Source organism: Schistocerca americana, chromosome 6 (genome assembly GCF_021461395.2).
Source record: "Schistocerca americana isolate TAMUIC-IGC-003095 chromosome 6, iqSchAmer2.1, whole genome shotgun sequence".
NCBI lineage: Eukaryota > Metazoa > Arthropoda > Insecta > Orthoptera > Acrididae > Schistocerca > Schistocerca americana.
Genome location: NC_060124.1, coordinates 518463513 through 518478631, shown reverse-complemented (window position 1 = coordinate 518478631; position 15119 = coordinate 518463513).

Below are 15119 nucleotides of genomic sequence, written 5' to 3'. Positions count from 1 at the left end.
AACACGTCTAGAGAGGGTACAGTCCTATCTATCTCAATCTCCATAGTAAATTTGATGTTCTCATGTAAAGAGTTTAAGTGACAAAGGAATTTTTCCAGTTCTTGTCTGCCATGAGGCCATACAACGATAGTATCATCTACGTAACGACAGAAAACCGTAGGCCCTAAGCTTTCTCCTCAAACTCTTCCATAAAATGATTGGCCACCAAAGGGGACAAGGGACTCCCCACAGCGACCCGACAGTTTGTTCAAAAAATATGTTATTAAATAACAAATGAATTGTGGAGAGAGTATGTTCAAACAAAGCCGTCAAATCATCACTGCACAAGTAACCAACAAGAGATAGCGAGTCAAATAAACGCACGTTGGTAAAACGTAAGACCACAATGAAGCTAACTAGTATATCCGAGCTGCTGAGCTTAACAGTCTTCGAACGACTGAAGTACTTGAAATTTACTGGAAGAAGAAACACGCCAAGAAAATTTCAGTAGTCGCATCAAATACGTCTTCCGGGAGCAGATGGTTCAAGATATCCACAGACTGGATAGATTTCGCGAGAAAAGAGCCAGGTTACTGAGCTCACTTAATTTCTTATTGTAATGTAGAGACAATAATTTGATTCCAGTGTTTGCTACAGTTGTTCACTTTATTACTAGTGTTGCTGCAAATAAGATTAAGCGCAGGGCAAGTATGGCCTGGGTTAGAGAGCGAATCCGTTTTACACGTCGAGAGTTAGAGGAGATTTCCAAGGATTTATTTTATTTACATCTGAAGATTGGTGCAACATGCTCCTTCCTTAGTTGGGACTGGATTGGTGGTGTAACTTGGACCAAGGCGAATTGGGCCCACAGGGGTAGCACAAACAGACAAAGTACTAAGTTTAATCGTCTCACAACATGTAAACCGCGATAAGCCCCTTCTGGACGGTCCGTTGTGAATCTCATGGAGAAATCGTTTGACGATGCGACGATGTCAGTGCTTACGAAAGGTTTAACCTTTGCCCCCTCTTCACCTCCTTTAATGGATTTCATCAGTTCTATTGAGGAGGCTATTAGACCTATTTCCGTGGATTCTGCAGACGAGGTTCGACGAGAATTGTGTCGTATTTTGCTGAAATGTGCGCTGCAACGGAGAAGCATCTCTCCAGCGGAAAGAGTTGCTCTTCGCATTCTCCGTCAAGATATTGGTACAGTCGTACTCCCTGCTGACAGGGTAATGCTTTGGTCCTTTTGACAAGGAAAGCCTACAACGACAAGATATATAGTCAACTAAGTGATTCTGTGAACCGGAAAATCGATAAGGACCAAACGATCCGTATCTCCATAAAACTGTCACTCTTTTGAACGACAGTTCTTTATCTGAACAAGTTATCAAGAGGCCGAAACCACACAATGCTGTTCCACCAGGACTGTATGGGCTGCCCAAGATTCACAAGGGTGGCGTTCCGCTACTATTGATAGTGAGTAATATCGGTGCGTCTACCTATTCGACTGCAAAACATATGGCCTCCTTACTCAAGCTGTAAGTGGCTAAGTGCTGCCACCATATAGGTAATCCAAGGATTTCATCAATGGTTTGAAGACTGTTGAGCTGAGCAGTTGGGATTTACTAGTTAGTTCCGACGTGGTCTCACTTTCTACCAAAGTGCCTTTATTTGACGAGCTGCATCTTATTGGTTACTTGTTCATTCATGATTTGACCGCTTTGTCTGAACATACTCTCTCCTCAACTAATTTTTTGTTTTATAACGACTTTTTTGAACAAACTGGCGGTGTCGCTATGGGAAGTCCCTTGGCCCCTGTGGTGGCCAATCTTACTCTTTTTGAGAAGAAAACTCTTGAGTCTGCCGACTTAAAGCCTACTGTTTTCTGTCGTTGCGTAAATGATACTTCCGTTGTATGGCCCCATGGGAGACAAGAACTGGAAAAATTCCTTTGTCATTTAAACTCTTTACATGAGAACATCAAGTTTACTATGGAGATTGAGAAAGATAGGACTTTACCCTCTCTAGACGTGCTAGTACGCCAGAAGAATGATGGGTCTTTGCGACATTCCGTGTACAGAAAACCCACACATACAGATCCTTATCTTCAGGCGTCCAGCTGCCATCACCCCTCAGATTGCGCCGGTGTTCTTCGTACCTTAACTCATCGGGTGCTTGTAATATCGGATACTGATGACATTCACGAAGAAATAGTGCATCTGGAGAAGGTTTTTAAGGAGAATGGCTACACTTCGCGTCTAATACGGAATGTCATGTGCAGTTATATTAACAAGAGGCAACGCTCTGAGGAGACTGATGACAGCTATAAATCAGTTGCGTTCCTTCCATATGCCGGGAATGTGTCCTTTAAAATAGGCGGATTGCTTACAAAGAATAATATCAATGTCATCCTCCGTACACCAGCAAAGAGCAGGGCCTTAATCGGATCCGTTAAAGACGATTTACAATTGAGGAAGGCGGGTGTTTATTAAATTCCCTGTGACTGTGGCTCTGCATGTATAGGTGTGACGACACGAACGCTGAAGGAACGCTGTGTAGAACGCGAAAGACACACCCGTCTGCCGCAACTTTTAAAATCAGCAGTGGCAGAATATTGCATTTCCATGGGACATTCAATGGAATACAATAATACCAAAATTTTAGCACCGGTTTCAAGCTTCTGGAACTCTGTAATAAGAAAATCCGTTGAAATTCGTCTTGCTGATAATTTAGTGAATCGTCATAACGGCTTTCAGCTGGATAAAAGTTAGAATACAATTATTAAAATAATGCGGTCATAACGGAGTCGACTTACTCAGTCGATACTCACAGATTACTTTGTACTTACTTCATCACTGAGGGCACACACACAACATGACTGCCTCGCGCATGTCACCTCATGACGCATGCACCGCAAGCCGCCAGTACGCTTCGCAAGCGTGGAATCCGCTGTAAATACCGTGACTGCATCAGCTCTCTTCAGTACTTCGTCTACTCGCCTGAGCATGGCCGGACATATCTGGGCCGAAATATCGTGGCGGAATGTTGATCGGATCCGGCTGCAAACCCGAAAATTACTGGAACAAGAAATACACCAGAAAAATTTCATAAGTCACAAGTGCCATCAGTTCTTTTAATTTCCGTGATAATTCTTCTTTTGCCTCTATGCTTTTCATCTATTACATGAACCATCGAAGTTTCTTCACGGAAAACAGTGCCCTGCGTCCTCGCACCAACTTGAAACCTGTCTGTTTCCACCTCCGGACCAAAATTGTGGCTTTCATTTTCTTGATCGCGAGATAATTTTCAGTGACAGATGCGTCGAGTTTGAACCAAAGATAAAAGTCTGCTATTTTGCTGTATCAAAACCTTTCTTTCCGCGAATGGGGATTAACATTTTCCTTAATCGCAGTTTCACGCTTTTAAGCCGCCAGGACAGAGAAGAATTGTACAGTAGTGGAAATCAGTATAAAAGCTGTGTTCCTACGAAAGTAATAGTATAATATCTCAAGCATACAAGTAACGAATTTATCATGAATGTAGTAGATACACGTTAGAGATAAATAATTATAACGGAGTTGCTTTATTCCTTCAAAATACGAGTAACAATGTAGGCGTTTGAATTGCCTGGATCGAAATTGGTAGAAAGGCACTTATTGTCCATTTGTGTTATTGCATTGTTGGTTCTTTATCCAACCACTGTTCTTCCTAATTACCTGAAAAAATATCTTCGGCGTTGATCGTGCTAGGGTTTGCAGTTCTTGCTGTGAAACTGTCGCCTGCTCTTCTCGTATCGCTCTTTTCAGCTCACATTCGGCCTCAAATTGCCTTCCATAGCGATAAACACGCCTTATAAGTATTCCCCACACGCGTTCCACATTGTTCAAATGCTACGTACAGCTCTGCGCAAGACATTGATATCTTTATCTTCAAACTATTTTTGGCAGTAGCACAGACACGTACACATGCATTATCTTGTTGAAACTTTAGACTTTATTCCCCTAGATCCTCATACATTCTAATCAGTTCTGTCTCTAGAATCTCAGTGTACACGTTAGTGTTCATTCTAGCTATCTGCCAGGCAGTTATGGATTTACCTTTAGCCTAGAAGCCTGCCCAAATCGTAACACGTACATCACCAAAATTTCTGATCATCCTTACCTGCTGCTCTGTTTCAGATCATGTCAATAATGTTAAAAAACATCCTACCCCACTAAATTAAATTTCTCCTCTTCACTGAAGACCTCTTCAACCCAGTGCAGATTACATGATTAACGGTTTTAGCAAACTCATATCTAGCTTAATTACGTTTGGGTGTTCAACAGGTTTCTGCAGTCGTTTCTTGAATGCAAGATGTCTGTTATTTGACAAAATTTTTCGTACCAGTCAGGCAGATAGTGACAACTACAAATCAGCAGCAGGTTGAGAAGAATAACGGTTTGTGGCCCTTGATTTGCGAAAAAGTAACCGTTTTGCCTCATAGTTTTCTACTCTGGCCGTATTGTCCGTTCTGTTCATGTCATGCGCCCAGTCTAACGAAATTATCAGTCACTATACTCCAACCGTTAAACTTGCTTGCTACTTTAATTTTAGAGTCCCATTTCCTTGTACACTCTGATTTTTGCTTTTTCATCATATGGTAATAATTTTCCGCTTGGCAATGCCATTCTAGTGGTTCATATACACGTCTTGCACTTCATTAAAGGTGTGTTTCCCATTTTGAGTAACGGCACATACACAAACACTAAGAACACACAAACCTGATTGCCTGTACCGAGTTCCACACTATACCACCGGAAGCATTGATGTCTTGTTATATACGTACTATACTACTAACTTCAAATGCACTACCACTCGACTGCATTTGTCAGTATACTAGATCTCATACTACTGCATACACAGTGCACAACAATGTTAATTCTGCTATAAATATCTATCCCTTTATGCTGATTTCCATAGACGTAGGAAGTGAACTTACTTTTGCATTCCTGCCAAGTTTTATGAAAACGCTCGCGGCATTCGGCATCTTGCAAGTGTGCAGCGTTCAGCTTCCAATAACTTCTAGCTCTGTAGGTCCCTGTTTCTCCGGGTTAGTAGCTAGTGGGCCACACCACTATGTGTAGAGTATTAGTCTTCATATTGTTAGATACCTATATCCCATCCAAGCGACTTGCCGAGCAATTGGTGATGAATGTAAAACCAAGCACGTCACCGTTTCTGTACTCTCACGTGTCAGTTAATTTGAACTCTCCGATCATGTATTATAATTCAGGAGACGAGTTAAAATTAATGAGCTTATCTTTGGTACGTAGGATACAGTTAAAATCTCCCGCTAAAACAATATTATCATAATGGACTCCGAAGAGAGGGACAATTTCGTATTTAAAAAAACTTTGTTCGGTTCCGTCGTTTGCTGCTACCACATGGAACATATAAACACATCAAAAAAAGTTTTGCATCACCCGGTTCCCATAACTCCTGAGGAAAGACGATGACTTTGGATATTGTATTACAGACACAGTCCCTCTGACTGTTAAGAGATGTCACTAAACCCGCCCAAAGATGTAAACTACCATGCATGAGCAGCGCCTATTACACGGAGGGGGTCCGACAGCCGATCAGTTTCAGTCATTCAACCACGAAGGAGATACACGGCTGTTGTTGTCTGTAGTTCAACCATGACTAGCCGGTCAATATCGCGGTTCGAATGCGTCCTCATTGTTACTTTGTGACAGGAAGGTGTCTCAACAAGGGAAGTGTCCCGGCGTCTCGGAGTGAACCAAAGCGATGTTGTTCGTATATGGAGGAGATACAGAGAGACAGAAACTGTCTATGACATGCCTCGCTCTGGCGGCCCTAGGGCTACTACCTAAGGATTACGTCTCGGAGGAACCCTGACAGCAACGTCACCATGTAAAATACTTTTCGTGCAGTCACAGGACGTCGCGTTACGACAAAAACTGTGTGCAATAAGCTGCATGATGCACAACTTCACTCTCGACGTCTATGGCGAGGTCCATCTTTGCAACCAAGACACCATGCAGCGCGGTGCAGATAGGCCCAACAACATAGTGGAATGACCGCTTAGGATTGGCATCACGTTCTCTTCACCGATGAGTGTCTCATATGCCTTCAACCAGACAATCGATGGAGACGTGTTTTGAGGCAACCCGGTCAGGCTGAACGCATTAAAAACACTGTGCAGCGACTGCAGCAAGGTAGAGGTTCCCTGCTGTTTTGGGGTGGCATTATGTGGGGCCGACGTACGCCGCTGGTGGTCATAGAAGGCGCCGTAACGGCTATACGATACGTGAATGCCATCCTCCGACCGATTGTGCAACCATATCGGCAGCATATTGGCGAGGCATTCGTCTTCATGGACGACAGTTCGCTCCCCATCATGCACGTGTTGTGAATGACTTCCTTCAGGTAAACGACATCGCTCGACAAGAGTGGCCAGCATGTTCTCCAGAATCCTATCGACCATACCTGGGATAGATTGAAAAGGGCTGTTTATGGACGATGTGACCCACCAACCACTCTGAGGGATCAACGCCGAATCGCCATTAGGAAGTGGGACAATCTGGACCAACAGTGCCTTGATGAACTTGTTGACAGTATGCCACAACGAGTACAGGTATGCATCAATGCTAGAGGACGTGCTACTGGGTATTAAAGGTACCGGTGTGTTCAGCAATCTGGACCACCACCTCTGAAGGTCTCGCTGTATGGTTGTACGAGATGCAATGTGTGGTTTCCATGAGCAATAAAAAGGGCGGAAATGATGTTTATGTTGATCTCTAGTCCAATTCTCTATAGAGGTTACTGAGCTCTCGTAACCGGGGTGATGCATAACATTTTTTGATGTGTGTTAGCAATCCAGGTGTCGTAGATAGCACGAGGGTTCCCTCTATTATTTTTTAGTTTTTCAACGTGATTGAATATTATACGTTTCTCCTTCGAAAGTACCACTGTCTCAGATTCACCTTAACTTCCAACATTAATTACAGTTCTGTAACTCAATGATATCGTGTAGTGCGACGTCTGTTGCTTCTTGAAGTACAATAATATTAATTTTTGCCGCATACAGAAAGTCTTTCGCGTTATTCAATTTCAGTGAACTGTGTATGCTGCTGATGTTCAGTTTGCAATTCTGTAGGCTTGAGATGAGCCATAATTTACTATGGTTTTATACATTCAACTCTTTCATCACACACAAGCTGTCTGTAAGTATCAGATACATAATCGCTTACTGTTACTAAGTCTCGGAGAGGTATCTCTCCTTGAGAGAAGACTAGCAGTGACCCTATGGAAGTTAAAGGAGTTTCTCTCATTTCGACATCTCTCACAGTCTCGTCTCCCCAGTTCTTCTAAAAAGAACATCTGAAGTTGTCTTCCACAGCTGTATGGAGGATTTATGCAACACTTTTGTCGGGAACTGCACTTGTGTCTTGTTCTGTTTCCATCGTTAGGAATGGGTGCTCAACCGCCGGCTGGTGTGTGATCGGTTGCAGACTGAGTACGAATGAAAGATTCCTGTCAACTTTCATTTAATTTCTGAGCTACCTGTTTGATATTTTAGTCCATCAGTGGAACAATTTGCTCAGCATTTCATGTGCTTTGTTTCTTATTTTTTTCTAGGCGAGCAGCTTTTCGGTGAACTTGGAGATATTTCTGTTGCAATATCCTGTTCAGGTTCAGTGATGTTCCGTCAGCAGGTGGTGGGTCGTATTTCGGATTACTTTTCGGAACTGGATCATTTAGAGCTTCCTTGTAGTTTTCGGTCGGTCGGTTGTGGTGTAGTTGGAATTACCTTCAGTGACTTCCATTGGAATACCATTATCATTAGCATTATCAATTTGAAGAGTGGTCATAATGGGGGCAGCGTGTGGGAATCCAGTGGCTGCCCCCACACACTTTATCAGCACAGAGGATGTAGCTGCAGGTCTCACAGCTTCGTCGACCGGCATCTGGGCCACACGCCATTCTATACATTGGGACGCACGTGACCCATTGCGCCACACCATTCGCACGTTCTGTGCTGTCCTTCATCCATGACGATAGCTCGATAGCCACAAACTTTATTGTAAGACGGGATGTGTTCCTTTAGGTCCACTTTAAGTTGTCTGATGTAATTCAGCACTGGAAAGTTGTATGAGCTCCAATATTTTTCTGGAGCACTACTGAGCTCTATCTCATAAGACGATACTACTGCATTTATTTGCTGGCCTGGAGCTTCCAATGGCAATTCGAAAATCATTACTGTTCTTATAACAAAAACCGGCAAGGGTTACACTAACTTCTCTAAAGTTTCAGTCAGAGTGCTTAAATCTGAAAGTTCTTCCACTAGATTCGACCATTTTACCACAAAGATCAACATTTGTCAATTTGGCATACATAACAGTACTCACGATCGAGAAATAAATACTAACTAAACCATCACAACCTATCTTCACAGCTACTTCACGAAAATATTCAAATTAGTAAGAGTTCGATTTAACTGACTGTCAATCGAAGGTGTCTGCTCTGCTTAGCTGAATCACACCAGCGTTTTCTGACAATCACACAAAAACAAACATCACTGCATAAAGCTGCAGCAAGCGCTCAGACTCACCACAAGCGAGTGAGACCCACAGCAGTGGTCCGCAGATGACTGCTGTCTAAGGCAGACTGCCACTAGACTGCGAGCAGCTACGGCACTGTAACAGCTCGTGAAGAACGACAGTACATCCTCCATATACTTCGGCATCCTACACTGTTGCCAGATCGAGCATATGGTCTGACTTAGAATTCTGAAGGGCGGCTGGTTGTATTGGCCACCTTAAGTGAATGATTCCGACTTGTCCTCTGCAGCAGCCAGCTGACGGTCGTATCTATATCTAAGACGGTGTATGACAGGCTGAATCATATTGTTAAACGCCTTCTGTATCCCACATGTTTAGTGAAGCTTATTCGCAATATTTCAGTTGGGCAGTATTCAAGCTTTTACGACGTGCGACAATAATGTAATGAGACTGATTTTCCTCTGCAAGGGGTGACAACCCTGCAGCCTTGCATAGGCGCAATATCTTTGACCTTGGTCTATAAGCTGCTTCTAGTCCAAGCGGCACATCGATGCAACTGCTCAGTCGTGAGTTGTGCTGGACTAAGTTAGCACGTGTTAGTGACTCCCGTCACGCAAATGGAACTGCATAGTATTGCGCACCTGTATGATATTTCTTTTTGCGTTAAATTGGGTGAAAACGGAACAACTTACGGTAAGTTTCAGAAGGCTTTTGGAGAGGAGGTTATGTCAAGTGCTCAAGTTTTTCGTTGGCATAAAATGTTTAGTGAAGGCAGAACGAATGTAGAAGATGAAGAAAGCAGTGGATGACCGTCAACCTCACGGACGGATGTCATCTTGGCCAGGGTGCATGAACTCATACGATCTGATCGAAGATAACCCATGAAAATGAATGCAGAATAACTGAAGATCAATCTAGAAACGGTTCGCCTAGTAATAATTGAAGATCTTGGTATGAGAAAGATTTGTGCAAATATGGTCCCCAAAAATCTCACACCACAACAGCGAGAAACATGGAAAAATGTGGCAGCCGATCTGTTAGAGCAAACGGAAATCAATCCAGAATTGTTGAGCCAGTGATGAAAGTTGGTTTTTTCAGTACAATACAGAGACAAAACGCCAAAGTTCGCAAAGATGCTGAAAGGGATCACCCACACCAGCAAAAGCTCGCATGTCGAAGTCAGAAGTGAAATGCATGCTTGTATGCTTCTTTGATTCCAAGGGAATAGTTCATAAAGTGTGGGTGACTCCAAGACAAACAGTTAACCAATTTTACTACAAAGAAAATTTGCTGATAACTGGATTCTACATCATGATAATGCGACATCCCTTACTGCTCTGTCAGTACAGCAACTTTTAACCTCAAAACAAATTTCAGTACTACTACAGCCAGTTTATTCACCAGATATCGCTCCGTTGGACATTTTCTATTTCCAAGAGTCAAAACGGCGATCAAGGGACACCATTTTCAAACAACACAAGATGTTCAAAAGCTGTGACGAGGGTCTTGGAGGATATTACAGAAGATGAGTTCCAGAAATGTTATGACCATTGGCAGAAGCGATCGGAAAAGTGTGTGCAATCAGAAGGGAACTACTTTGAAGGAGACAACACGAAAATAGACTAAAACGGAAAGCAACATTTTTTTTCACATCAGTCTCATTACTTTATTGTCGCACCTCATATTACATCCTTAGTATGCAACGTATTTCAATATTTCTATTTGTCATTTAGTGGCAAGTATAACATTTTCGTTATTTGATGGTTTTCATATGAGTACCAGGCATTGTTTGGCATATGTGGACTATTTGTTTTCGTGTAGAGTTATCAGTTTCTTTTTGTTATTTTTGTTGTTGATCCAATTATGGTTGTTCAGTTTATTTAAAGCACTCCGTGGCTTTATTGTAGGCTGTTTATTTACATCATTCATTGTGTTTTGTAAGTACTACCGCATTTAGAAAATGGACCTATAGTATGTTTACTTGAGATTTGGCTTTGAGAACGAATATTCCACTCCAATGACCATATTGTCTTTGTAATGAAATCTACCCATGGGGTGTGGATAGCGTCTTTCACTAATAATCAAAAGTTCCTGCGTCCTGTGTGCTAATCTTGCCACTGCATAAATTTTGAGTAAAAATCATCAGCAGTGATAGCTGTAGTCTTCCAGCATAAGAAGTCACTCTCATCTGCTAATGGCCTTGTCAACGAGGCAGAGATGCGCACAGAGATTCAAGGCACTCTCTCGCCTTGGAGTGGGAAACTGCTCCTAAAAGGCGGAATAATCAGCAGTTATCAGCAGAAGACAAAGGAAACCACTGCACTGAACATAAGTAATGTGTATCCTACAGACATATGGCCAGTAATTGAAAAAGGATCATCATGATCTCTGCACTGGCAAAAGGTTCCGAACTAGTCCCCCATTCAGATCTTCAGAAGGGGATTGCCTAAATGGAGGTGACCATGACAAAACGACTGAATAACCAACCAAGGGGTAACATTCTAAAAATTAGGGAATGGAACCTCAGAATTTTGAAAGTGATAGAAAATTTTAAAAATAACATTTAAATCAAGTAACTGAATGGAAATAATTGTCAAAGTCATTTAATTCCATTTGGTGGCATAATGAGTGAAATCCTTTTATATTTTTAAATAGGTCTAGAAAGAACTTTGATCACTTTCATTCAATTAATTGATTTAAATGTATATTCTATAAAATTTTTACTTCTTTGACATGTCATTTAATCATTGTATTAAATTTTACTTTTACTCTTATATTTTATTCCTATACTTTATTTGCTATCTTTCTGCACATGATTTCAATTACTTTTCCGTATTAATGTCCATTAACGTCATCCATTTGATCGTCTTATATTTTCGGCCTTGTTACTGCATTCGTTTATTGTATCCCATGTTTTGCACATTTATTTACAATCCCTTCTTTTGTTTTAATCTGAATCTGATTTATTTTGTGCACGGTGCAACAGCAATTTGTGTTTTAAATATTTTTATGTGGATTACTAGCAAAAACAATGTGCAAAATGTATGTAACGAAATATACAATAATGATCCAAAAAATGTACATCTAGTATTAACGAAGTATACATTAATGACACTATTATACCTTCAATACAAATGGACTATTTCACCTTTCATTGGCTATTCAAATATTTGACAGATAAATAAAGGTAATAAAACCACATGCAAAATGAATTTGAATGAAAATAGAAAGACAGGAAGAAAAAAATGAGGTTAATACGATGAATGACTTATATCGAATATGATTAGTGTTTTTTAAAGTTACACGTAAACCATGTAACTGAATAAAACGCAATGTGCCCTAACATCAACTTTATGTCTCTAGAACATCACGAAAATCTATGAATTTCTTTTTCCATCTATTATAAGCAAACAAGGGGCCACCAGGTCTAATGACAAGAATGGGATATCTGGGACGGACTCTAACCTACGTCGCCATACAGATGGTTAGAAAAAGCCAGTCCTAACGCAAGATACCTCTCCTTGCAAGACTTGATCTAGATACAGTGGGAGACAGTGAAGTGAAACGGAAAGAAGAAATGGATTTCTGGTCAGACGAGTATAGTGGAATATCAAGGGAAGCAGATAATGGTAGGAGGTGGTAGGATTCATTATGAATGGGGAAGTAGGGCAGAGAGTGAGTGACTGTGATCAGTTTAGTGATAGAGTTGTTCTCATCAACATCGACAGCGACAACAATAGTTCACATATACATGCCAGCATTGCAAGCAGAAGATGAGATAAAGTGTATGTGGATATTGAAGCGGTTATTCAGTACTTATAGGGACATGATGAACGAATAGTAGTGGGGGATTGAAATGCAGCTGTAGGAAAAGGAGTAGATCGAAGGATTATGGGAAAATATGAGTTTGGTCGAAGGAAAGAAAGAGAGGAAAGGCTAATTGGGCTCTGCAATAAATTTTGATGTGTTGGTAAATGTGCCAACACCTTGTAGATAGAGGAGGCCTAAATGCACGCTATCTAACGCAGACGGGCGTGAATTCTGGAACAGGATAAGTAGTGAATTCTAATAAGAAAAGTATGCAGCTCCTCGAATACTTATCTTTATTCCATCCTTGTGGTACATCGCTCTTGATAATACAAATAAGACTATCTTCAGATACGGTTAATGGCGCCTTGCTAGGTCGTAGCCATGGACTTAGCTGAAGGCTATACTAACTGTCTCTCGGCAAATGAGAGAAAGGCTTCGTCAGTGTAGTCGCTAGCAAAGTCGTCGTACAACTGGGGCGAGTGCTATATCGTATCTCGAGACCTGCCTTGTGGTGGCGCTCGGTCTGCAATCACACAGTGGCGACCCGCGGGTCCGACATGTACTAAATGGACCGCGGCCGATTTAAGCTACCACCTAGCAAGTGTGGTGTCTGGCGGTGACACCACAAATTTCACCAAGGAAAGGGGAACACTCTGTCTGTGAATCACGAGAGGAGAAGGTAAACGTGGAAAATGCTGGGAGATACTGGAGGATTTCAGTTAGATAACATCATGGTCTATTAGAGATTCCGAAATCAGATACTCGATTGTAAGGCATACACAGGAGCACACATAGACTCAGAAGAGAAGACTGAAGTTTAAGACAATATTCGGAAGAATTAATTTTGGAAAGATTGGGATACTGAAGTACTCAGGAATAATGAGACTGTAGGAAAATCTCTAAGGATGTGGATATTGCGATAAAGAGTACCAGGGAAAGCAGTTTAGCTGAAGAGGGGTGGACATCGCTAACATGGTCAATCACATATACTGGATGCACAAACATATGCATAACAAAGGTAAATGAGAAGAAGCAGTAGGTAACGGAAGAAATAGTTCAGATAACTGATGAAAGAAGGAAATACAAAAAGATTCAGGGAAATTCAGGAATACAGAAGTACAAATCATTTAGGAATGAAGCAAATAGGAAGTCCAGGCAAACTAAGGCGAACTGGCTGTATGAAAAATGTGAAGAAATAAAAACAGAAATGACTGTTGAAAGGAGCAGCACACAGAAAGGTCAAAATAACCTTCTGTGAAGTTAAAGCTAGGCAGGAACAATCAAAGTGCAACGGGAAAGCCACTATTAAATGCAGATGAGAGAGTTGGTAAGTGTTGGTTTTTTGGTGCTGTAGGGTTCAGAACTGCTAAGACCATGAGCGACTGTATCATAACGTAAGAAAATAACTAATAACCTGAGCCGAGAAAGGCAAAAAACCCAATGAAGAGACTAAAAAAAGAGGAGCAGTTGAGGACAAGGAAGTCCCTAGGAAAATATTTTTCGGAACATCATTGAGTTGACGGAGGTTCCAGTCGGTGGGGGGGTGGGGGGGGGGGGAGGGGGCACGGAAAGATCAGATTTGCTTCGCCATCCCATTGGGGCAAATAAAAAGTAAGACGTGATCGACAAAACGTATGTCATCTGCTAAAACATCTGACAAAGTAGACAGCCAACATAGACGGAAATGTAAACAGTTAAAAAGTGGGTACTGCATCAACAACTGGCTCACCGACCATTAATAAATGGCGGTGACAAAAAATGCAGTGTCCTATATGCAGCTGGGCTAGAATGTCCTCCTCACGACATGAGGGCTGAGAGTAAGTTCACCAAGCTGTTAAGAGAGGTTTGACGTCCTGGAGTTTGCTCCCCTGGAGAGGACACCTTTGTGCTCCCCAAAGTGAAACTATGAGTTGTGATTGGAAAGTTTTAAGAATGGAGCCGCTACTGCTTACTGGTTGGTGGGCGGGTACACGGAGGGTAGGGAGTGAGTCATTGCCTTGCCCTTGAAAGCCTTCTGACAGGAATCTGAGTTTCCTCCATTCAGTTCATTGTAGTAGCTGTTTGAGTGTGGGTCTGTTAGGGCTTGCTGCCAGACTCTGCGTGAAAATGGACGTTAAAACGGAGCAACGAGTTAGTGTGAAATTTTGTTTCAAAACCGGGAAATCAGCGTCTGACACTTAAGAAACTATTAACATCAGCTTTTGTAGATAATTTTATGAGCCAGTCAAATGTTTTTGACTGGTTCAACAGATTTAAAAATGACCATGAATCATTTGAAGATGAACCATGGTCCGGCCATTATTCCACCTGAAAAACGAATGAAAATGTGAAAGTTCGCGACATAGTGTGCTCTGATCGTGGGCTTACAAATAGGGAAATATCTAATGAACTTAATTTAAGTTTCTATGCAGGTCAGTCAATTTTAACTGAAGATCTGAACATGCATCGAGTGTCCGCAAAATCCATTCCAAGTGTTGTCAAGTGACCAGAGACAATACCGACTTGAAGTGTACCAAGAACTGATTAATCGGACTAAAAATGACCCAGATTTGTTAAATAGGGTAATTACAGGTGACGAATCGCGGATATATGTATATGATCCTGAAACCAAAGTGCAGCCTTCTTAGAAGAAGACTCCAGGTTCACCACGACCGAAAAAAGCACGGCAAAGTCAGCCCAAGGTAAAGACAATGGTGGTGATATTTTTCGATTCTACCGGTATCGTGCAACATTAATTTACCCTGGAGGACAGACAATTAACCA